Below are 25,350 nucleotides of genomic sequence, written 5' to 3'. Positions count from 1 at the left end.
CCAATGGGGAAGTGAGCCCACACAGACCTCATCTTGCGGGAAGCCCAATGTAACACACTTTGATCACGTTGTGCACATGCTGCAGAGTGCACAGTCCCTTTCTATTTCCCCACCATTTGTCAACCAGAGCCTCTTTTTCTTTCCAAGGAGGTTGAGTTGTACTTAATGTGATTGAAGTCCCTCCGCAGGTATCTCTAGGGCCCTCCACAATAACTGTGCGTCCTGTCACATTTGCTAGAATGTCAACAGTCTGCTTGCTGAGAACGGTCTTCACCCTTGAAGTAGATGTGGCAAAAGAGGGCATTTGGTACTCTTGGAAATTCTGCTGTCAGTCAATTTTATTTAGTTAGTTTTTAATTTTTTAAAATATATTTTTATTGATTTCAGAGAGGAAGGGAGAGAGAGAGAAAACATCAATGATGACAGAGAATCATTGATCAGCTGTCTCCTGCACGCACCACACCTGGGGATCGAGCTCGCAGCCCAGGCATGTGCCCTTGACCAGATTCGTACCTGGAACCCCAGGACCCTTCAGACCGAGGCTGAGACTCTGTTCACTGAGCCAAACCAGCTAGGGCTCCCTCAGTCAATTTTATGAGTCAAACCACTTGTGACTTGAGTGGCGCTTGGGAACTAACCAATTGCCTGAAATATTTATTCTTCCGGGCCAGGAAGACATGAATTGATGTTTCCGGGAGGAGAGTGCAAAGGTGACCTTCTCCTTAGGATCTTGGTCCTTACTCCAGAGAATACTATCCTAACAACCTATACACCCTTGGGTCAAACTACATCTCCCAATAAATGCACAGGGACTACTTGCCAACATTCGCCTTGAAGAAAGTCCCACAGGATGTGTTGTGCATTTTGTTTGTTACTCTTTGAACAAAGACAGACAGACAGCCGCTGCACATCAAATGAGTTCCAGAAAACAAAACAAAACACAACCATAACACTGAATAAGCGGTCTTCTCTAAAATGTGCTGGAAAACACTGTATTATGTTCTATTATTAGGCTACCATAATCATCTAAAATTAGTTTCAAAACATGAACCTTTTTTATTTTCTGTCTAAATGAGAACAAACCTAAAGCACTTAAGGTACGTGGAAACCCATTTCCCTCACAATATTGACTTATGTTGATGACACAAAGGCAACTGGGCCATGAGGAGTACAGCATTTTTCTAACATTGGGTGCTGTACAGACAATGCTTTAAATATTTTAGCTAAGCATCTGAGTATCTGTTTTACAATACATTTATAAAGAAAAAGAACAGGGTATAACATTTCTTTTATCACATAAACCATTCTAATATAAACTCCTGTCTCCCTCCTCATAATATTTGGATTATTTCATTGTTCTACCTCCTATTCTTCCAAACATGTTCAGTCCGACGGAAAAACTTCATATCATCTCCCTGTTCTATCTGCCTTCAGAAATGCCTTCCCTATAGCAATCTCGCTATCAGCAGAAAAGCCACAGATAGTAGGAAAACCACTGAGGCAAACTCCGCAAAATGCAAACTGGCCATAAAATGACAGGAGCTGGCCTAAGCTTTGCCTCCAGATAATGAGGAAAGGGCTTGTTAAGATAATTAAATTTGCAAATCTGCAGCCAGAAACCCTTAATCACAGAGAAATATTTTGGTAATTTTAAATGTGCCCAGAGGTCTCTTAAGTTTCCTTCTAATGGATTCCATGATTGTTTACTGCAATTATGAAAAGTTTTGATAGCTTCATATTTGCAGTGCTAATTAATTTCTTTTATGATCTGTTCAAAACATTGAGATTTAAACAGATAAATGGGTAAACAGGCCACTTGAGAAAGAAAGGAAAAGTACAAATAGCATAGAAAGAAAAAAAGATTTAACAAAATTTTTAAATGCAAATTAAAATACAATGTGAAAACACTTGTCAGTTGCTCAATGACAGATAATTGTAAGGTAATACTCAGCATAGTCATGGGTGAAATGAAACATGCTTTAATACCCTAATTCAGTGTCAACGGGGAAAACCTTTCTTGAGGACAATTTGGCAGTACTTACAAAAAGCTTTAAAAAATTATATACCTTTTGACCTATTAATTTAATTTCTAAGAATGTACCCTAAGAAAATGGTCTCGCCGAAACCGGTTTGGCTCAGTGGATAGAGCGTCGGCCTGCGGACTGAAGGGTCCCAGGTTCGATTCCGGTCAAGGGCATGTACCTGGGTTGCGGGCACATCCCCGGTGGGGGATGTGCAGGAGGCGGCTGGTCGATGTTTCTCTCTCATCGATGTTTCTGACTCTCTATCTCTCTCCCTTCCTCTCTGTAAAAAATCAATAAAAAATATATTTAAAAAAAAAAAAAAGAAAATGGTCTGAAATATGACAAAATGTTCATAAGTTTTTAATGAAAAAAAAATTAGGAAAATGATTACCCTATACTGCACATAAATTAGAAATAAATGCCACCATCTAAGAAATTTATTAAGAGTTTTAATAACCTTACGACCCATTAGGATGGCTAATATCAAAAAACAAAAACCCAGAAAATTACAAACGTTGGTGAAGATGTGTACTTGTGTTGGTGGGAATGTAAAATTGTACAGCAGATTCTCAAAATATTAAAAATAGAACTACCATATAACCCAGACTCTAGGTATATCCCCACCTTCCATATCCAAAAAAACTGGAAGCATGTTCTCAAAGAGATATTTGCACACCCACATCCATAGCAGCATTATTCACAATTGTCAAGAGGTGGAAGAAACCAAATGTCCATCAGTGAGTGAATAGATAAGCAAAATGTGGTATATACATAAAACAGAATACTATGCAGCTTTAAAAAGGAAGGAAATCCTATCACAAGCTACAAAATGGATGAACATTGAGGACTTTATGCTAAGTAAAATAAGCCAGTCACAAAAGAACAAATACTGTATGGTTTGGCTTATATAAGGTATCTAAAGTAGTCAAATTCATAGAGTAGAATGGTGGTTACCAGGAGATAGGGGGAGAGGCAAAGGAGGAATTGGTACAGAGTTTCAATTCTGCAAGGTGAAAATGTTCTGGAGATGTGTTTTACAACAATGCAAAATATGTTTAATACTATTGGACTGTATACTTAATAATGGTTAAGATGGTAAATTTTATGGTATGTGTTTTTTACCATAATACAAAGTTTTAATAACGTGAAAAATGCTATAACAACATTTTGTTGGGGAAAGGATGCAAAAGAGTGCAGATAATATATAATTTAAAATATATGTTTGGCCCTGGCCAGGTAGCTCGGTTGGTTAGAGCTTTGTCCCAATATGCCGAGGTTGCAAGTTCGATCCCCAGTCGGGGCACATATACAAATCAACCAATGAATGCATACATAAGTGGGACAACAAATCAATGTTTCTCTCTCTACCTACCTTTCTTTCTTTCTCCCTTCCTCTCTCTCCCCAAAAATCAATCAATAAATAAAATTAATATATATTAACTAAAAATATTTTTAAACTTCATATATTTTCCCATGATATTAACATTATTTGCCTCCTTTGTGAGATTTTTCTCTATTTCCTCATACTTTCCCCATTTTTTCACATAGTAACCAATACTAACTTTTATAGTCAAATAGAATAAGTTTCTGAGTTAATAGTTTCAGAATAGCCTTATAAATTTTCCATGCTGAGCAGGCCAACATTTGTCAGAGAATGGACTACTTTTAGGGAAAACCCTAAGCTTTAGATATGCCCAAAAGAGATTACTAAGTATCTTTTCAGCTATTTGTGGTGGAGCAGGTTCTCCAGAAATAATCTTTGGCTTTTTTTTTTTTTTCTTTTAACTAGGCCAATATCTATATAAGGAAAACTATAAAACTCTGATGGACAAAATCAAAGACCTAAATAAATGGAGAGATATTCCATATTCATGGATAAAACTCGATGTTGTCAAGATGTCAGTTTTTCCCAACTTGCCACACCCATGTTTCCATATTGTCTATGGCTGCTTTTCCTATCACAATGGAAGAATTAGTTGACAGGGACAGTATGGCCCACAAAGCCTAAAATATTTACTATCTGGCCCTTTACAGAAAAAGTTCTGTACTCTGTATTCTAAGCTATTATGCTCTTAATTAAGATTTTAATTCTTTCAACCCAATGTTATTTTTCCTCCCAAACAAAATTTAAAATAATCTCTTCTACTTTCTTTCAATGGCAGTCATACAAAATTCTTCTTTTAAAACAATATTAAGTGTTATGCTTTTAAAAATATAATATTTCAATAGTAAAGATTTAATCTATACATAATGTTCTTTGAGGACAAAGGGCATATCTTTGGAGAGTCTGCATTATGAAATTACTAACAAAGCCCTATTACGAAAAAGCAATTATTTCATAATGTTCACAATTTTTAAAATATGGCTATTTCCAAGACTCAAAACTGAAACACCTTCTTCCTTAAGAATTTTTCCCCCTTTTATGGGAACTAAAACCTGATTTAACAAAAACACTTAGGCCAAAGAACTAAACAAATCCAAGTGTTACTTAATAAATCCATATGTTGTATATTTCCTATAAGATTTTAAATGGCACTAATTCATACACTGTAAGTACATAACACTTAGATTGCTCTCAATAACAGTTGTGAAAAACCCAACATACTTGCTCTACTCCCAAATGTTTTTCCAATTATCTATACACAAATGCATTTAATAAATTTTATCTATACATTTTATTTCCCAAAGAAGCTTTTCTATCTCTAGTGATCAGATAGGTCCGTGGTATTAATTATTTTCATCTTAACTAATTTACAGGAAACAGAAAGAGAGATTTGTACCATGAGGTCCAATCTCTAAAACAACCCTACAAGACAAATAGGGTTCTTTCTCTTCATAAGTAATTTGCAAGGGAAAGTCCTGCATGGATTGAGAGAGGCTTAGGGGACATATCAAAAACTGTAACATAAGAAACTTATTGAAATCCTGAGTTGAACACACTTTTAAAAAAGTAATGGGTAAATTTGAAAACTGATGAGATGTTCAGTAAGTTTAAAGAAATAATATAAAAATTATTATAGGACTGATAGTGGTATTTTAGTTATGTTTTTAAAGAGAGTCCTGATTATTTTGAACATAATTACAAAAATGTTTACAGAGAAAATCATAAGCTCTCTGGAATATACTTTAAAGTGGTTGGTGGTAGAAATGAAAGATTAGTCATGACTGATAATTGGTGAAGCTGTGAGTATATGGAGGCTTCTCACACTAGCTATATTAGTAATTCTTACTGGTGTGTTGGAAATTTTCAAGAATAAAACTTTTTTAAAAATCTCTATGTTCACTCTACTTAAAACAAAAAAAAGTAGGGATGAGAAGCAGTTAAGTCTGACGGGAGCCATTTAAGGAAGGAAGACCTGAGGGGATCCTGAAGCACGTTTGTGAGGTGTCTTTCATTTTTAGATTTTCAATGTTCATTTTAATAATCATCAAAGTCTACTGGCATAAATTCTGTTATCTGGTATCATAGGCTGAACTTTGAATAAATAGAACCTGTGAATATGATAAGATATCACTCCCCTGGTTATGTTATTCTATTGTCAAAGGGAGATTACCTGGGTTGGCCTGATCCAAGCCGTTGCCCAGCTGATTGCAGAGAAGAAAGTCAAAGAAGTGTGTTCCCGCTAGTCTGGAAGAAAGCAACCATCCATGTGTGAACTGCCAGTGTGGACCACATGGCATGGAATGTGGGTGGCCTCTAGGAGCTAAAAGCAGTCCCTGGCCAACAGGTAGCAGTCCTCAGTCCTAATGCCACAAGGAAATAAATTCTGCCAACATCAGCCCCTGTTCCCCAGATGAGAACTGCAGCCTTGGCCGACTCGAGTTTTAGCCTGGTGAGACCGTGAGCAGAGAACCTAGCCAAGCATGCCCAGACTTCTGACCTGGTAGAGTTTTAAGCCACTACATTTGTGGCAATTCATTACTCAACAATAAAACTAATATGCCTGGATAAGCATCTTATACCTGAATAGAATCACAGTACCTCAAAGCCTACCCACCACGTCTGCATACAAGTTTATGATCCACTGGCATCAAATGAGTCCCTAAATATCCAGCAATTTAATTTTTTATGCAGTGTTCCTCAAAGGATCATGAATCCAAATCTGAGAAACCTTGAGCTACATAATCTCTTATAAGTGAATTATTTCTTTTCTAACACACATAGTTAGCTTTACAGGCAAGATTACATACTTGAGTGCTTTTTACACGGTGTAAAGGCTCATACAGCAGGAAAATCCTGCAAAATATCAAATGGAACAAATTTAAAGCAAAGTGTAACTAAGCCAAATGTATCACCTAAACCTTAGTCCACCATCACAGCAGGTATAAAATAGTGCAAAGCTTTCTATCCTTTAATACCTAACCTAGCTCACAATTAAGAGGAATAAGAAAATTATAAGCCAGGTTCTACTACAAAAATTTCTTTATAAGTTTCCCATGTTTAAAGTGGTCCATAAACTTGGAAGAATTATCACAACCGTTATTTTTTGTCCATGATATACAACTATTTATTTAGAGGAAAAAATTGAGATATACATGAGGTAAAGAAATGGAAAAGTAAGACCTCCCTAAAGTCTAAAATTATATTTTTAAAGTTTAACTTAGTCTGACTCCTTTTTTTAAATAACAGCTTTATTGAGACATAACTCACATACCATAAAATTCATTCATTTAAAATATAAAGTTCAGTGGGTCTTAGTATAGTAGTCCAACCCCCTTCCCTTATTTTCAATTTCGCTTTCTGTGGTTTCAGTTACTGGCAGTCAACCATAGTCTGAAAATATTAAATTTCCCCAACCACTGACATCATCTGCTCCTGACATTCAACCATCAGCATGGCTCAGATGATCCAGGATCACCCAAATCAGATGATCCTCTTTCTGACAGACCCTCAGAAAGTAGCTACATCACAATGCGTAATCGTTCACCTTACTACATTCTATCACTAGGCATTTTATCATCTCCGATCATTACAAGGTGAGTATAGTACAATAAGATATATTGAGAGAGAGCCCAGATTCACATAACTTTTATTACAGTATATTTTTATAATTATTCAATTATTAGTTATTGTTGTTAATTTCTTACTGTGCCAAATTTATAAGTTAAACATTATCATAGGTATGCATGTATAGGAAAAAACATTATATATTTAGGATTTGATACTATCTATGGTTTCAGGCATCCTCTGGGGGACTTGAAACATATTACCTGTGGATAAGGGGGCACAAATGTATATCCTCACACCATGTAACCATTACCACAAATTTTAGAACATTTTCATTACCCTATGAAGAAACACTGTGTTCTGTCTTTCTTTTTATCTGTCATCCTTTCTCTATACCATGCCACACTAACACATCTTTCTCTAGCACTAGAAAACACTGGCCATCTGGGACTCAAAATCAGCATTTATGAAAGAAAAATACTGAGGGTAGAAGATTTGATCTATTGCATAACAAATATTGGAAAAACTGTGATTTGGGATTGTAGAGTATTGCTTCCTATTACTAATGCTGTGACCATCCCTTTAAAAACACAAACATAATCCAAATAAGCAAAACATGAAACTACTTGCCAATGAAAGCAATGAATCTTTCATTGAGGAGACTCTTCAATGCAATTTGTTTGTTTCAGAAGCTGATGACAGAGGATGATTCGAGCTTTATTTAAGTTAAAACAAGAGTTCTATATTCCAAAGAAAAAAATCTGGGATTTTAAAACAGCATTCCGAAATGTTTACACCCAACATTTAAACATTTTTTAACATGCTAAAATGAATGAATCATGTTTTGAAATGTTGCTTTATGAGATAGTCCATAAAATGCCCAGTATAATGTTTTCCCCTAAAACTTAGTCCCTTGCCTCTGCTATGCTTGATAGAAATCTGGATCTGAAAGTCTAAGCAAAATCTGAGTGAAAGAAGCCATTTTATTCATTTTCCATCTTTGGCAGTTATAACGCTGGGACTCTGTAGTCCTCCACGGTGGCGCATGGCATTGGCTAAAGGACACTTGCAGGAAACAAATCTACCTCATGTTTATGAAACCAGAGAGAAAAGTCGGGTGGGAAATTCCCTGAGTTAAACTTAGCTTTGAAATGTTTAGGTCCTTCCTAGAATGTAGATTTTTCTAGAAGAGAAGCTGATACTGAACTACTCTCCCACCTACTTTATCTCAAGGACACTCAAGGTGTTGGGCCATTTGTGATAGGGTGATTTCTGCTTCCTTGTCTTTTAAACAATAGGTTAATATGCAAATTGAATCCTCTCAGAGAAGCATCTTGAAAAGTAGATAACTTCCACAAGTTTTTCAGTAAAGCCTGCCAAAAAATAATACAGCTTCAAGATTATTAGAAGCATTCGGTTCCATGTACCAGATAATACAGCACATGTAAAGAGTAAAAGAGTAATCCTTTTCACAAACTCAAAATTCTAGAGAAGTAAGAAAACAAAAATACCCCCACACATTCAAGCCAAAAAGGATGCAAAAATTTTAAAAACAAAACATTTTACCAGCCAGCCATCTGGGCCCAGCACACATTCCCAAATTGCAAGATCATTTGCACTTCCCACTAGTTTTCAGTCCTCGTTAAATATCAGAATTATCTGGGGAGCTTGAAGCTCAAACCCCAATCTCACTGAATCAAAACCCCTAAACATCTCTTTCTAAAATCCGCCCAAATTCTGATGTACATTTGAGATGCAGAACCAACACACAGCCTTCGGGAAGAGGCACGGATCCCTTCCAAAGTCCCACCTCTGCCTCTAATAAGGGACTCCAGTTTACCTTTTAACTGAAACTGCGCTTCCCCAAGCATTATCTTTGCATTAGTTGCTCAAGAACTGAGCTTGAGATGGTTAGTTGAAACTTCACAACATTCTCCCTGTGTACACTGAAAATCTTATCAACGTTTTTCTGAGAGCAAGGCCAGTTTGAGTGTTGCCAAAGCCCAAGTTTTAGAGTCAAGTTTTAAAGAGATTCTTGTTTAAGGGTGAGAAAAAAATGGAATGTCACTCTATTAATCCTTTTCAGAGTTCTTCCCACGCTGCTGATTTAAGGCTCTTTTTTCTTTTTTTTAATCATTTGGCCTTTGGCAATAATGACAGAGATGACCTTTTCCTTCTCCGAAGCTTCATCTTCCTTACCCACAGATAACATTACTGATCTACCAACACAGGCCATGGGCTTCAAAGTTGTTTACCCACTAGCTCTGGTGGGTTTGCCCTGACCCAGCATCAGTGTCTCACAGTCCCCTGTTGTGACCAAGGACATGTCCTTAAAATGTGGCTGGCCTCCCAGGCAGTGGTCATGGAAGAATGGAGAAGTGACCCCAAAGGGCCTAATCCACTGACCTTTACTTTGCTCTAACCAACTGCCCAAATAAATAAAAACAGCAGGGTAGCTTGGTTTCCCAGATGAATTCCAATTTATCTCTAAATATCCAAGCTTGGTCCAGTGTTTAAAGTTCTCAGACCATTCCAAGTCTGTCAACTGCCTCTCACTGAGGCTGATTTTGCCCCCAGGGGACATTGGGCAATGTCTAAAGACATTTTTGGTTGTTACAAATGGGGGAAAGTTGCTATTGGCATCTAGTGGGTAGGGGCCAAGGATGCTGATAAACATCTTATAGTGCACAATACAGCTCCACACAATAAACAATTATCCAGTTTAAAATGTCAATAGTGCTGGGGTTGAGAGATCCTGGATTGGGTCATTTGCCAACCTACTGCTAGATAAATGTTTGAAGAGATTCTCATCACAATTTAATGCAGTTTAAAATAGGTTTACCTTTTAACTGAAACGCAAATGCCTTCAAGGGCTAACGAGCTAGAGAAATATCACATAAATAAAGTGACTGTGTATGAGCCACTGGGGTGGGGTGAGGTCTTCGACAAACCAGAGTGAAATGCTCACTAAAATCATTCCATTTTAAGAATAACACTGTACTATCCAAACAAAACATGACAGCTGGCTACATCCATCCTGGGTACCACTCGTGGTCAAACTGTGGTGTAAAGAGAATTATCAATTTAAACAGAACTAGATGATCACTCAAAGACTCTAGCCTCATCACATGGACCTGAGAGTCAGCACTGGAGGAGGTAACTAGAAGCTATTCAATTAAGGAAAACAGACTACAGATCCAGTCTTGAGGGTTCAGCTTCAGCCAAGAACAGGGTCTCAGGTACATTGTGCTAAGAGCAGGGGCCAACTGATCTCCATTCTAGGGAAACCCAGTGGGTAATATGCCAATGTTACACAACGCTGCATAAGTGAGGTCATTTTAAGATGGTACCTTTCTCATAAAATTTTCGAATTTTTACCTTGTGCCACAGATGAAGAAAGAGGCCCAGAATGTTTAAAATTGCCAATATTGCCCTGGTAGGTTTGGCATAGTGGATAAAACTTGGCTCAGTGGATAGAATGCTGGCCTGTGGACTGAAGGGTCCCAGATTTGATTCCGGTCAAGGGACATGCCCAGGTTGTGGGCTCGGTGCCCGATAGGGGGCATGCAGGAGGCAGCCGATCAATGATTCTCTCTCATCATTGATGTTTCTATCTCTCTCCCTCTCCCTTCCTCTCTGAAATCAATAATAATATTTTTTAAAAACATAAAAGTGCCGAGTACCCAAACCTGAATCTAAAATCAACTGGTTTCTTTTTCCTCTGTGCAATTGCAAAGCCGCAACCAAAGGCAAAGGGATTTCACTCAAGGTGTCAAGCATTCCTGACTAAAAACAATCTACACACAAATAAGTTCTATGTTAAATTTAAACCTACATAGCATCGTCCTCTTTCCTCATCAGAAAAGTCATTAACACATTTGCCTCAAGTCAGTATTTTACATCTCTTTCCATATAACAGAAAAATCCAAAGCCGGTTAAATATCCCCAGCCCTCCTTTCAGATCAGGCAGTAGAGAGGAAAGCCAAGTCAGCAGGAACTCAAGAAGGAAGCGCCATCTGAATATCCCCACGTGTATGCATGCTTCTGCTGGAGGAATTCCTGGCCTGAAGAGACAGTATAAACAAAGGCAATCCAGAGGGAAACAAATGATAAGATAAGTGAAACCCAGTAACTCCCTCTGTCCTCCCTTCCACGTACTTCCTCCAACTTGTTCCATCAGAAAAACAATCTGCGCGCTGGAGAATTCAAACGTAAACCTTCCCCTCTCTGCTGCCACAAGCTCCCCATCCTAAGTTAGGAGGTTCAGGGGAAAGATGTGTTTCTCCGTAATGTCAGAGACCATGGCTCCCCTTATATGGAAACTGGCAGCCTGGGGACAGCGGCTCCCTCTGCCCACAGGGAGGCTGAGAGAGCCGACTGGCAGCAGTTCGATGGTCCTCCACACTCAAATTACAATCCAAGGAGTGTAGTAGGAAAAGGTGGAGTATGGAAGAAAGGAAGCCTCAGTCATAACCTCAAAAGAAACTGGGTCAAACTAAAAAGAACATGTTTTTATATCAGTCTCTTAGCAGAGATTGTCATAGGCACGGCAGTTTCTTGCCACAGTCCCTGGAACTTCTGTAGCTGGAAGTGTCACCTACTCACAGAACACCAAGCCCCAAATGGGTCATAGAGGTTTTCCAGTCCGATCCAATCTCTATTCTTAATGTTTAAAACACAAAATATAATGACAGGCTATTCAATTAACCTTCTAAAAACACGATGCAATCTCAGCCATCAACTTCAACTCCAGCACAATTCATTCCACACTCTGACTTTTAATTAATTTGAATTACCATTGAGTGCTGAGCAATGGGAGGTAGGGAAGGGAGGGTATGGTGGAGAGGGGTGGGCACACCTCTAATGCAATCACAATTGCCACACACAAACAGAATAAGAAACAGACAAATGTTATTATTGTTTCTTTGGCCATCATCATTTAAATCAAATAACAACATTTGTAATACTCTCTGTAATACTTTAAGCAATAAAACAAAATTTAAAAAAATCAATCAATCAAATAACAACTACTATTATAGGGTAACTGTAAATGCATTTAAAGAAAATCCTAAATAATTTACCTTGGATAGCACCATAGGACATTTTCTGTATCCACAATTTCACCAAGAGTAAAATAGTGCAAAAAGGTCCTTCAAATGGTTAAATTTGTTCATTTTCTTTAACTTTATACAATAAGTTTTGTAATAAGTTGTCAGGATTTAGGAGGGGCCCAAGTCTGACCTTGTCACAGAACTGCAGGTCCTAAATTAAGTCGTGTTTAGACGTGTCACTAGTTGGTGTTACCCAATCTCTATGAAACATACAAATTTATGCCTAGACACATATGAACAACCTGATTCACTCGGTGAATGATGGTGACCACCATCCCTCCCTCTTCTAAGGTGCATATCTGCAGATGCATTATAAAAGATAAGCTCAGAAGTAGCACCAAAACACACTAATGACTTCAGTCACACCCCCAAGAAAGGGAAAAGACAAGGCTTATGGGATTTGGACAAAGTTTTAGGAAATGTCCCCTAGTCCTGACCCAATTGTGATACCTGTCAGAGCATATAGTCCCTTGGCAAACTGCCAGCAAAGCCTTGCCTCTAACTCATGGCTTCTGAAAAAATTAAGGACCCCACACACATCAGTTCAGTTTATAACATGGCACCATATTTGCCTCTAGTGGTAATGGCCATGCACTGATACAGCCAGTGTACTATCTACTCTCCTCTGTAACCAAAAGCATGATGAGTTAAAAAAAAAAAAAGTTGACTAGGATTACAGGTGCAGTTTGTGGCTCCAAAACAAGTCAAACTAACCCATGCCCTTGACCTGGTTTGTACGTCACTAACAAACTGAGCTTAGCCAACAAGCCAGAATATTAGAACCCATCTCAAAAACAAAAGATGGACATCTGTATTGCCCACACAATGGCCAATGCTCAGATGTGGGCTATCTACCTTTGGAAGTCTAAATTCAGAAAGTCCATCAGATGGGCAACATTTGCCAAACTCACAGATTTTTTTTTAGAAATGAAAAGGACAAAGACCTATTTAATAGGTGACCCTAATTGTGTACCTGGGAGAAACACAAGTAACTTTCAACTCTAATTCTGGTGCAATATATAGAACAGAATGAGCTCAGGTTGTCACTAAAGGTGAATGACATACTTAGAAAGTGTAACAAGATGAATGAAAAAATAAAAAGTTTCTGAAATCAATGTCTGGTGAATGAATATTACGTTTGAGTAGCCTAAATGACTAACAAATCTTTTGTTTTTATTGTCCTTCCCTTGCAATATGCTGTTAGGGCATAAGTTTTCTATTATTTCCCTAAATGACACAGTTCATGTTTTAGTAAACTGTCTTCACTAATTATTGTCAAAGTGGCACAATATTCAGTATTAAGCCAAAAGGAAAAGATCTATTGTAAGTCAGGAAATCGCACCAACTACACTGGAACTTGAACTTGCTTCCCTAGTTTTCCACTCTAAATTCACAATAGTGACTGTGGATTAAAAGAATTGCAATTGTATATTTGGCACCAAATCTGTTCCACTGTAAAAATAAATAAAAGTCTTTCTTCTAAGGTGGAATAAAACAGTTTAATATCTAAGAATACCCAATATTGGGTTACATGTTTGACTACTGCTAGAGTTTTCATTATTTTCTTTTCAGAAAAGCTTTTACAATGTATGTTAAAAGCAACAGGGAAGAGGGAAGCTAAGAAGTTATGAAAGTCTTAACTCTCCAGGCAGGCTCTGTGGGCCTGTTCTGGATAAGGGATTCAGATAAGGGATTCAACCTACTGAGAGGTTATCTCAGTTAATAAAGAGGGACTTGACTGGGAAGGCTCCGAATAGATTTGGAATATAAGAGCATTTCCTTTTTTGAATAACTTGCCTATCATTCACATAGCAAACAGAAGGGAGTTCAAAAGTTTTATCACTCAAATAAGCAAATGCACCATTTTTAATTTCATGCAACATTTCCAGAAAAACCAGACTATAAGATACCGTTAAGTGTAGAAGCATTTTTACCCTCAATCAACCCACCATTTATTGACCTAGCACTATTTTAAAATTAAGAGATGCAAAGGAAGTTGTGGTTCCCCAACTGGATAGAGAGAAAAGAATATGATATGTAGGAAAACTAAAAGCAAGATAAGAGTGTAGGATGTAAAGAACTAGACTGCCTGGTCTAGTTCTGGGTCCCTAACTTGGTCTGCTACTTCTGCCAATTGTGTGAATTGAGCTAGGCAAATTCCTTAACTTCTTCATGCCTCAGTTGCCTCACCTGTAAAATGGTGGTAATAATACCTATTTCATAGAGTAGGTGTAAGGAACCAATGATTAAGGTCGTGTCAAGTATTAGGAAGAGCTTGGCACAAGGTAAGCACCTCACATAGCTGGACTATTAGTTGCACATTAGCTGTAAATGTTAAGTTGTGTGGTCAGGCAAAGGGCTCTGAGAAGAAAGGAGCAGAGGCGGGTGGTGAAAGCTGAAGGACAGGCAGGGAAGGCTTCCTGGAAGCTGTGGCATTCCAGCTGGATGTGAAAGCACAGGGAGACTCTAGACACTCAGAAGAGTGCACATTCCAGGTGAGGGAAGCCCTTACTGCAGATGTTCAGACAGAGGAAAAACCAGGCGTGCTTAATCATCAGCAAGGAAAATAAGCTCATCAAAGTTGCTGAGGATGAATTTGGTAACCTCAGTTTACTGGGGGGAGGGGAGTTCTGTATGCTTGTTGCTGTGCTCCTAGGATTTCCCATTTCAATCGTTTTTAGAAATGTGTACTATGCAAACTCACTCTGAAATGCTCAGTTCTCCGTTCCTGGAACAGTGGAAAGGATGCCAGAAAATAAAAAGGTAAACACTTTTTTTTTTTTGCTGCAGAAATAGTCTGTTAGAGTGGCATGTAGGTCACCAAAATCAACTTGCAACTCATCATCTGTTTGTCTTTCAGTGGGGGTACTAAGTGGTGGCTTGCAGGAATCCGGGGGTGGGGGACAAAGATAATCTTCAATTCTGATCTCTACCAGCAGCTCTCGACCCCTCTAAACACAATCTACATAAAAAGACAGTACACGACCTAGCCGGTTTGCTCAGTGGTTAGAGTGTCACACACAGACTGAAGGGTTGAAGATTCAATTCAGGTCAAGGGCAGGTACCTGGGTTGCAGGCTCCATTCCCAGCACCAGTGGGAGGAGTACAGGAGGCAACCAATCGATGTGCCTCTTTCATATCATGATTCTGTCTCTCCCCCTCCCTTCTACTCTCTCTAAAAAAAAAAAAACTAAAAAAAAAGGAAAAAATATGCTGGGGTGAGGATCAACAATAAAACAAACAACAACAACAGACAGTACACTTGCCAAATGACTGTGACTTCAAGAAAAGGGTAAAGGAGGCCAAATATATTGTGATGGAAGATGATCTGACTTCGGGTGGTGGGAACACAATGCCATATACAGATCATGTACCATAGAAATGTACACTTGAAACCTATACGACCCCACTGACCAGTGTCACCTCAAACAAACAAACAAACAAACGAATGAATTAATTAAGTATCCTCAACCCCGGCCTACCCCACCCCGCCCTGCCAACATACAGAAACTGCCCTCCTTACCTATTTCTTTTTTTTTTACATGCAATAAACATTAATATTTCGAGAAAAACTATCTTAAGTATAATAATGTTACATGCAGTAATCCAGGCTCTATGCGGTCTCCACTTTCGGTCCTCGGGTGTCAGGGTTCTTTCCTGCGAGTTTTCCGTTAATTATTCAGGAAGTTTTTCTCATGTCTTTCCTTTTATTAATATTATGTAATATATGGCAAAACACCAGCCATAATCCTATTCATTTTCTGAAGCCATCCTTACCTATTTCTTAAATGTTACTTGTGCTATCAGTTCCCTTTAAATCGAGTTCTTGGGAAAACCACTAAGAACTGATGCTATGAGTGTTTAAAATATATATTCATTTAGAAGTTTTACTTCAATACCAAGTTGGAAATTGTAATGTCTAAATAAGTGACAGTAGTCCACACTCCTTATTCAAAGAAAATTCACAAACAAAATAGAATTTTCGTTTTGACTGATGCCCCCCCCCCCCCTAGAGATTAAACAAGGTGGCTAACATAACTTGACAAAACTGCTTTGTTTCCTGCAATATAAGGGATAGACTTTAACACTTAGAAATGCCCAGAGCATGATATGAAGCTAGGAGAGCCCCATGGAAGTTACAAGCTCTTGTGATTATTTCCTGAACCAAGCACCTAAGGTTCTCAGTGGTACCTTTTTTGTTGGAAAAGCTTATTTCCCCTGATCCAATAGCTGTAACTTTTTAAGGGATTTCACAGAAGAACTCAAGATTCCCAAGCCAAAGCCACTCTTAATACCATCCCCCAAATGTTTACAAAATGAAGCACTCTCAATCTTAAGTATATTTTGTTGGTAAACACTATTTGTTCTGACGACTATACTACCAACAACAAAAGCACCCTTTTAAACAAAGTAGCTCAAATAAAACCACACACAGATATAACACAACACATTCTTAACACCCAGAGCGTGTCCACAAACAGGAAAGCCAGGATTCAAATTCCTTGGCACCTACTCACTGAGCTCCTGTAGGCACCACCCAAGGACATGACCCACCACACCCTCTTCACTATCACACCTCCTCACTAATTTATACTTCTGAAAACCCACAGAACCTGACTTACCAGATGGTAACAGAATGTTACAAATATTGGACAAATGGCTCCCACCCTATTCCTCTATCAGGTCAGCCAGCTGATCCTGTTTATAGAACAACTCCATCCCAGATGAGAGCGCTATTGTCTAGCTTTTGTACCCAAGTGGTGCCCCAGGAGCCATTGGTGGCCTGGCAAAAGCCTCTAGTTATCTTTGTCTTGGTCACTCTCCCTGTTCTCCTATCATACACCTCCTGGGAAAGTTACTAGTATCTGGGCCAAGGATAATACAATGGAGAGAAATCTAGAACTGTCTGGTCTGGGGTAATAAGAATTGTATTAAGAATATAGGGGACCCTGACCAGGTAGCTCAGTTGGTTAGAGCATCATCCCAATACACCAAGATTTTGGATCAATCCCCAGTCAGGGCACATAGAAGAATCAACTTATGAATGCATAAGTAAGTAGAACAACAAAATCAATGTTCCTCTCTCTCTCTAAAAATCAGTAAGTTAAAAAAAAAAAAGAATTGGGGGTGCAGGGGGAACCTCTGTGGGTGAATGTATTCCAAAAGCAGATAGTCGCAAAATATGTACATTTCAAACACGTGAAAGGCCTTTTATACTTCAAGTCACATGCTACACAGGAAATACGGCTTATGCCAAATGCAATTGCTTGACAGAAAGCTATGAGGAATATTACAGTTGATGACAGAACTATCAGTGGAGAAAGGATACAGATATTGGATCTCTAATCATGGCTCAACTACTTAATATTTATTCTGCAAATATTTATTAAGTACCTATGTGGACAAGCACTGATTCAAATGCTGGAGGGACAGGGACAGACAAGACACAGACCCTGCTCTCAAAGACCTTAGAAGAGTGAGGAAAATACCCATACCTTGGAATGGGTGTCAGAATTATAGAGAGGCAGAAAGTAAACAGATAAAAGAAATTTTTGTTTCAGTCAATGATAATCTAGGGCAAAAATAAAGAGTAAGTGATATCTGATCCCATTTCCCCATGAGAAAGGATTTACCTACTTCAAATGAGTTGATGAATGTCAATCACCCAGCACATAGCATCCCCAAGCATTCACCTGCACACAAATGCACATGCATAGACTCTCACAGATACACACTCCCTCCTCCCCCGCCCCCTTCCGCTTAACAGCAATATCTGGGATAATACACCTTGGTATAAAATGAAAGCAGAAGGGAAACAAAATATTTGTGTAATCAATTACACTTAATGAAATCAAGTTGCAAATAACTGCATTCAAAAAAGGCAAAACCTAAACAATTAATTGGAACATAAAAGAACAAAGAGAAGTCAAGATACTGTAACAGTATTAGAAATAATATAAATAGTGCCCTAGCTGGTTTGGCTCAGTGGATAGAGCATTGGCCTGTGGACCAAAGGTTCCAGGGTTTGATTCTGCTCAAGGGCACGAACCTTGGTTGCGGACTCTTCCTTGACCCGAGCCCTGGTCACATCAATGTTTCTCTCTCTCTTTCCCTCTCTCTTCCACTCTCCCTAAAAATATCAATGGAAAAATATATCCTTGGGTGAGAATTAACAAAAAATAAAAATAAATAAAATAATATAAATAGTAACATAGCTGCCTTGCACACTTTGAAGACTTGCCATGTATAGCCAGGTTATTTTGCCATCCAAGTGACGCTTCGAGATATTAACCCAAATGCCACAGTGGTAGAAGCTTGGTTTAAACATTCATCTCCATCTTTCTTTAAAAATAAAATAAAAGACAATGACCAAGTCCTTAGAGTCACAGGATTTTATACCTAGAATCAACTTTAAGAAACCTGCTGTACCTTCTCTCCACATCACTCATGACTGAGGTCCCCAGAGGTAAAGGGTTTAACCTCAGAGTGGGTAGCCAGTACTGACAGAGCTGGTAGGGCCCAGGGCAGGCTCCCTAGATCCCAGCCCAGCACGCCTCACTCTCAAGTGCCTGCATCCTCTAGGCAGGCTTTTAGCTTTTATCAGAACCACAAGGGATGGCAGTGACTTCCAGAATTCAATTTCAGTTAACACTTGTCCATAAAAACTTCCAGTTGGTTGCACCTAGGTCACACTGAGGACCTTTGCAGGTGGCCAGAGAGCTCCCACATGGGGAAAGCTCCCTCCAACATTGTAATTCGCGGCACTAGGAAAAAGAAGTAGCTATCCTGAAAGGGGAAAGACCTCTCCATTGCAATTTTCAGAATTTGCCTCAGGAAGAAGGCTCCAAACAATTATTTCTGGGGAGGGACGAGGTACGGGCAATCTGAGAGAAAAAGTGGCCAAGAACTGTGTCCAAGCTCTTTACACGAAAATGGAGCGAGCCCAGGGCTGTGAAACCGGTGAAGAGCAGAGAGCAGCTGGGCCCAGGGCGAGCATTTGACCACACTCACTGGCCACTCCCTCCCAGCTGCCCGCAGAGCCACATCGAATTGAAACAGCAGTGCGAGCAGTTAAGATTCCGACGGCAGGAGTCGCCATGGCAACGGGATTCATCTTGCGGACAAACTCCGCTTCCATTCACTAGGTCGCTCTGGAGCCTCAAGAAACTACCAGCTTCGCGATAGCACAACGGTCACGGGTGGCATTTGCTCTTGATGGTCACCTGGGGGTGATGGGGGGCAAAGAGGGGCGCGGTTGGGGAAAGTGGGACGTGGGCATCTTATTCCTGGGCCCAGAACACCCAACGTCAGGCTGCGAGCAGCTTGAGAACAGAGCCATTAGCAGGGTTTGATCAGCGAGTGAGCAAACGAAAGAATAAGCGTGCTGGGAACCGCAAGGGAAACCCAGGGGACGGTACGGAGTCCTCGGGCCGCGCGCACGTCTTCCAACAGAAGGCAAGCGGATCACAAGTCGTAGTATTCTCGGCCCCAGGTGGGAAAAGCCGGTTACCGCGCCCTCCTCCCCGACAGAGAGCCTTATCGTTAGATTATGCGACACCCCCCAATGCTTTACCACCTCCCACCCGGGGCTCCGGGAAGACGCTTCACCCCAGCTCAGGTGCTCTTCGTGGAAGGAGCAATCGGTGCAGGGGGGGGCCCAGGTGCGCCCTCCTCGGAGGGCCGGGGGGGCAGGAGCGCGCCGCGGCGCCTGGAACCCGGTCCGCGGGCGGCAGCCTCCCCTCGCCGCTGTCCGCCAACACCCCTCGCTCCTTCCGCAGCGCGGGTTTCCCCTCCTCTCTTTTGAAACCTTTAGCTTACGACTCAGCCTGGATTGCAGTTCTCCCATCCCTTCCACTACGGGAAGGTGCCCGGGGTGGCGGGGGCTCCGCGCGGATCCCTCCTTCCCTGTCGCCACCTCCGAAACCCCCTCAGGATTCTCCCTCTAGGAGCCTCCCCTCCCGGCCAGCAGCTCCCGACAGTGGCAGTGCCCGCAGCCCAGGCCACGACCCCCGGAATCCCAGCCCCCGGTGACTGCGGGAAGACGGCTGTACCGGGTACCCCGCCGGCTTTCGAGGCATCCGAGCGCCTCTGAAAGAAAGGAGGGAGGGACCCTCATCTTCTGGGGCGCCTTCCTCTGGGCTCGCCTCTCTTTGCGCCGTGCTTGCAGCCATTTTCCCAAATCCAGCTTGGCAGCCGGGAGCTATCTAGGTCCTGTTCCCACCCAGACCCAACCTGAAGGACGGGTTTAATATTTACCTACTGGTCCGCGAGCTCGGGGGAGGCAGCCGGAGGGTGCGCCGCGAAACCAGCGCCGACCCGAAGAAGGGCGCCCCCCCCCGACCCCCCGCCGCCACCGCGCAGTGCCACTTCATGAATGAATGCGGCGGGCGAGGCGGCACGTCCCCCCTTACCTGAGCAGCCCCTGCATGCTGGAAAGGCGGCTCTGCGCTCCGGGTACAATGGGATCCGGTTAAACAGTTTCCTTCACAGCCGCTAGTAGGTTACCAACTCGCAGGTGACATCACTCCCTCCTCCGCTGATAGGATGCAATGTGGCGCCCACTGCGCATGGACTTCCCTTTCGGCCCCACAGACTCTTGGGAGTTGCAGTCCAAATTTCCCAAGAAGTACCTGGGTAGCTATGCTACTGGGGCTAGCCGAACTACATTTCCCGACGGATTCCTCAGCCTCTTTGTCTCCGCCCCTAGTCCCGCCCCCAGAGGGACCCGCCCCCTCCCCGCCCTCCAGCCTTGCAGTGGTAGCGGTGGTCGTGCAGAAGCTAAATTGCGGACCGCGCGGGCGGGGGGCATCCTGCGGTCGTGCTCTTTGACTTGACCTCCACTGCCGGTGGGGGCTCTGAGGGCCCCAAATGCTCCGGGCTAGTGCGCATCGGCCAGGCAGCTCCGACCAGCCCTGCCCAGCTGGAAACAGAAGATTAAGTCTTTCACTGCCTTCCCTTCGCGTAGCAACTAATTAATAGAACGCATGGGTTTCTGGGTTAAATGCAGTCCTGGAATTCCCCCAAGTCCCCGAGGGTGAAGCGAAGCCCACCCCGAAGGAGAGGAATAAATCCCCGCGTGCCCCACTTGGTACAATTTATCTTTCTGTCTTCTCTTTCCTTCTCCCGTTTAACGGAGTTCGCAGGGAACAGCTTAGTTGGCAGAGCTGACAGAATAACGGAGGTTGTCACTAATAAAAATGCAGTGTAATAGACAAGACAGTCGCCGCAGCCCTCCCTCGGGGAGCCTGCTGCTGCTGCTGCTGCAGAGATAATGCTATCGCGCAGCCATGCTTTTGTTCTTCCCTGCAGCAGACTTCCCGCTCTGATGGCTTTCAACTCCCAGGAAGACATCTTTTTCTAAAAGTTTTAATAAATGATATATATGCGTACACACTTACTTTTAAGTCATTAACACTGTGCCCCCATTTTCCATACTTTTAGCTTCAAATATTTTTAAATGATCTAAAGCAAACGACATGCTGTTCAAGAATTGCCCTGATCTTAATATACCTAAATGGTAAAGGTGTGTATCAGAATTCTGAGCCTTCAGGAAGATTTTATTTTTAATATGTAAAATATTTCCGTGGCATTTTTCATTCAATGAATGCCAAATATGAAAGAATATATATAACATTGACAGCTATCGCAAGGTGTCTTTTTTTAACTGGAAAAACAAACACCCCCCAATGCATCTACTTATTTCAGTTGTAAAAATAGGTTACATTACAACCACATTTGATATTGAAATCACATATATGGATCAGCTCACAGCCCATTTCCACTAGCAATATCTCTAGAATACTGTATGTCTTGTGAAGTTCACAATTACTATTTTAAACAACTCTCCACCTAATTTTGGTGGAAATCTTATCACTTATTATCTCATTTCATTGTGCAACAATAACTTGGGTTCAAGAGAAAAATATTCATGAAGCTAGTTGCAGATCTCAGAGGAGAGGAAAATGCTTTGTTCTGCGGAGAGAGGTGCTTTAGGGCTGAGTTCTGGCTTTCTTTTAACAAGCCTATTGCTTATGTACCAGACACATTTTTCTCCACTGAAGGAAGATAACTTTGAATGTTGCTCTCCTGTTCTGAACTATTCTGTCCATTCCAAATATTGTCTTAAATGGAACCCAGACAATACAAATGTTCCACTGGCCATCAGATCAAGAGTACAATCAGTGATATTCTAGCTAATGGGTAGGCTTAGAAGGCTTAATGTATTGCAGTTCATTGTGGAAAAGTATTCAGAAAGAAACTTGACCTGGGATGATTCTAAAAGCTCTCCCGGTTTTATAACTGTGTAAAACTTTTAGATGGAAATATAATCAGTGAGCCTGGAATTTACTTAGATTGAATGTAGAGATTCTCCATAAGGCAGGGTTTATCCTTACAGATAAAAGTATATTAATAAAGCACACTGAGTGGTAACTTTATAGAACAAAATCACCTTACAGCAAATTATCTTGGGTTTTTAGCAGTAAATGAAAGAATGGAGTCTGCCTGGAAAAAATAGTCTACTCTTTATAGCAATTAATATAGGGATGTGCCATGTTACATATATAAAGGTCATCGTGCACAATAGAGTTTAAGCACCGGAATGTGGGGCTGTGCATGTGTGAGCTCTACTTCCTATGAAATAGATATAAATATAGATGATAAGTAATGAAAGCAAGACATTGTGTTTGGAAGCATTTTGCTATAAGTGTAATGGATTTGAACGGATCCCGGCACACTGTTTCACTGGTAACCAGGGGAAACAAAGATGGCTCTTCAGCATCAGAAATGCAGTCTGAGATCCTGAGACCAGAAGCTTAACTCCTATGGAGATAGAAGGGATCTTTCTCTCCTCCTCTCTCCTCTCTCCAGCCCAGTTGGGTCGCTCAGTGGTTGAGCGTCGACCTAGGAACCAAGAGGTCACAGTTCGATTCCCGGTCAGGACACATGCAGCCGATCGGTGATTCTTCTTCATTATTGATGTTTCTATCTGTCTCTCCCTCTTCCTTTCTCTCTGAAATCAATAAAAATGTATTTTAAAATATCCACTCTATTAATTTATATTCCCAGTCAATGGGTTTCTTTACTTTTTTCTTCTCTTTTTAAACAACTGCTGCTATTCTAGAATGATCTTTTGAAAGGCCTTGTCTTGTCCCACAATCATTGCCTACTAATTAGGAAGCTGTGGGACCACTGAAGACAGATTTCATTGACCTTTTAGAGGTAGAGGGAGCGGGAAGGGGCAGGGAAGGGGGAAGACACAGGGTATTTTGCTGATCTTTCAAAGTAATCTCTTAGTTCTGGCTACAAGGTTTCACTCTAGATGTTGGGTTTTAGATAAGGGAGGAAATGAGATATGAACAGAGAAAGAATTTTAAGTTTGTAGCCTTGCATGTGTTTTCACACAATGGCTTGGTGTTTTGCAACAATTGAGTTTGTGTGCTGAGCCCAGGTTTGGGATCAGGCCGTTTGCTCCTTTTGAACAATGTGACTTGGCTTGTTCTGGGTGACTTATTCTCTCTGAGCCTTGGTTTCCTTATTTAAAGAATGAGGCTGCCCTAGCCGGTTTGGCTCAGTGGATAGAGCATCGGCCTGCAGATTGAAGGGTCCAAAATTTGATTCCGGTTAAGGGCACATGCCTGGTTTGTGGGCTCAATCCCCAGTGCTGGGCATGAAGGAGGCAGCCGATCAATGATTCTCTCTCATCATTGATGTTTCTTTCTCTCTCTCCCTCTCCCTTCCTCTCTGAAATCAATGAAAATATTAGAAACAAAAGAATGGGGCTAATAATAAAACCTACTTCTCAAGGTTTGTGAGGATTAAATTAGATGAGACAAATTGAAAGGAACTATACAAATGCTAGTTCTTGTTATCATTTGTGATGTTCCCCTAGAGATCATCTCAGAAATGTCCACCCCAATTATGGAACAACTTAATAAAAAACATATTTACATTTAAAAAAAAATCTTATTCTTGCTATGGCCAATGTGGCTCATTTGGTTGAGGGAGGCTCCATGCACCGAAAGATGGCTGGTTGAATTCCGGTCAGGGCACATACCTGGTCATGATGTGTACGGGAGGCAACCGATCAATGTTTCTGTCTCACATCGATGTTTCTCTCTCTTTCTCTCCCTTCCTCTCTCTCTAAAATCAATAACATGTTTTTTAAAAAAATCTCATTCTTAACAAGAAACTGAGAAATTATACATGCATGCATATTATCTCACTAACTTGTAAGTAGGCAAAATATACTTTGAAGAAAAAATGAGAAATCCAAATTGAACAGTGCTAGTTCTTGGCTAGTTTTCAGATCACACTGTGTCCTTCTGCAGTGCCCCAAATTGTCCTCAGTATCACAAGCCATCTCTCCCAAGCTTCCCAGCGCAGAGAAGACTGCTGGGAGATTGGGGGCAGGAGAAAGGGGAAAGCCAGGGTATTTCTCCACCTCTGCAGAGCTGCTCTGGGTGAAGTTTCTGGCAGCCTGAGCAGCATTTCCTCTGTTGGACTAGTCTGTTGTGGTCCCAGATTCTTCCAGATTGCCCCAGCTTCTGTTCTCCTTTTGTCCCTCCAGACTAAGGGTGGTGATAGCTTCCTGTTGTGACTAATCTCTCATTGCCTGTTTGTCTTAGACCTCCTAAGACAATGCCCTCTACTATATTACAACTGTCTTAGAGACTTAGAATGGTTTTTGTTTTTGTGGTGGAACACTTAACTGATATACCCTTGTCTTAGTTCAAGTTCTTTTAGGGGCAGACTACAGAACCTTTCCATGGCCAGTTTATGCAAACTAAAAAATGTATTAGGATTCATTCAAAGACTTGAACAACTAAGGCACCACTTAAGAACAAGACCAGCTCAGCTGGCATGGCTCAGTGGTTGAGCGTCAACCTATGAACCAGGAGGTCATAGTTTGACTCCTGATCAGGGCACCTCCCCCAGGTTGTGGGCTCGGTCCCCAGTGTGAGGTGTACAGGAGGCAGCCGATCAATGATTCTCTCTCATCATGAATGTTTCTGTTACTCTCTCCCTCTCCCTTCCTCTCTGAAATCAATAAAAATATATTTAAAAAAACAAGACCAGCTCTGCGAACCTTCTCTCCAGAGCATTGCTCTAATAGCCCTCAGTCTCTGTGTGTCTTTGTTCCAAATTTCAAATTCCCGAGAGAAGCGGATTGCCCTATCTTAGAGAAACGATCTCCGCCTCAATTCTCTACAGCAGTGGTTCTCAAAGTGTGGGTCCAGACCAGTAACATCAGTATCACCTGAGAGCT

At 41.0% G+C, this 25,350-nt stretch overlaps 1 protein-coding gene across 2 annotated transcripts in view; it reads right to left on the bottom strand.

The window, feature by feature from the left end:
* Positions 1-20,697, bottom strand: part of DAAM1 (dishevelled associated activator of morphogenesis 1) — a 159,451-nt gene extending 138,754 nt beyond the window's left edge. The window contains exon 1 of one of the 2 annotated variants that reach the window (XM_036308894.1): positions 20,495-20,697. The gene's annotated coding sequence lies outside the window, so the exon portion shown is untranslated. The other variant, XM_036308904.1, reaches the window with a different exon arrangement.
* Between the last annotated feature and the right edge of the window lie 4,653 nt (positions 20,698-25,350).

Source organism: Myotis myotis, unplaced genomic scaffold, assembly GCF_014108235.1.
Source record: "Myotis myotis isolate mMyoMyo1 unplaced genomic scaffold, mMyoMyo1.p scaffold_m19_p_1, whole genome shotgun sequence".
Taxonomy (NCBI): Eukaryota; Metazoa; Chordata; class Mammalia; order Chiroptera; family Vespertilionidae; genus Myotis; species Myotis myotis.
The sequence above is the reverse complement of the archived record's forward strand: the minus strand, read 5'-3'. Positions and strand labels throughout refer to the sequence as shown.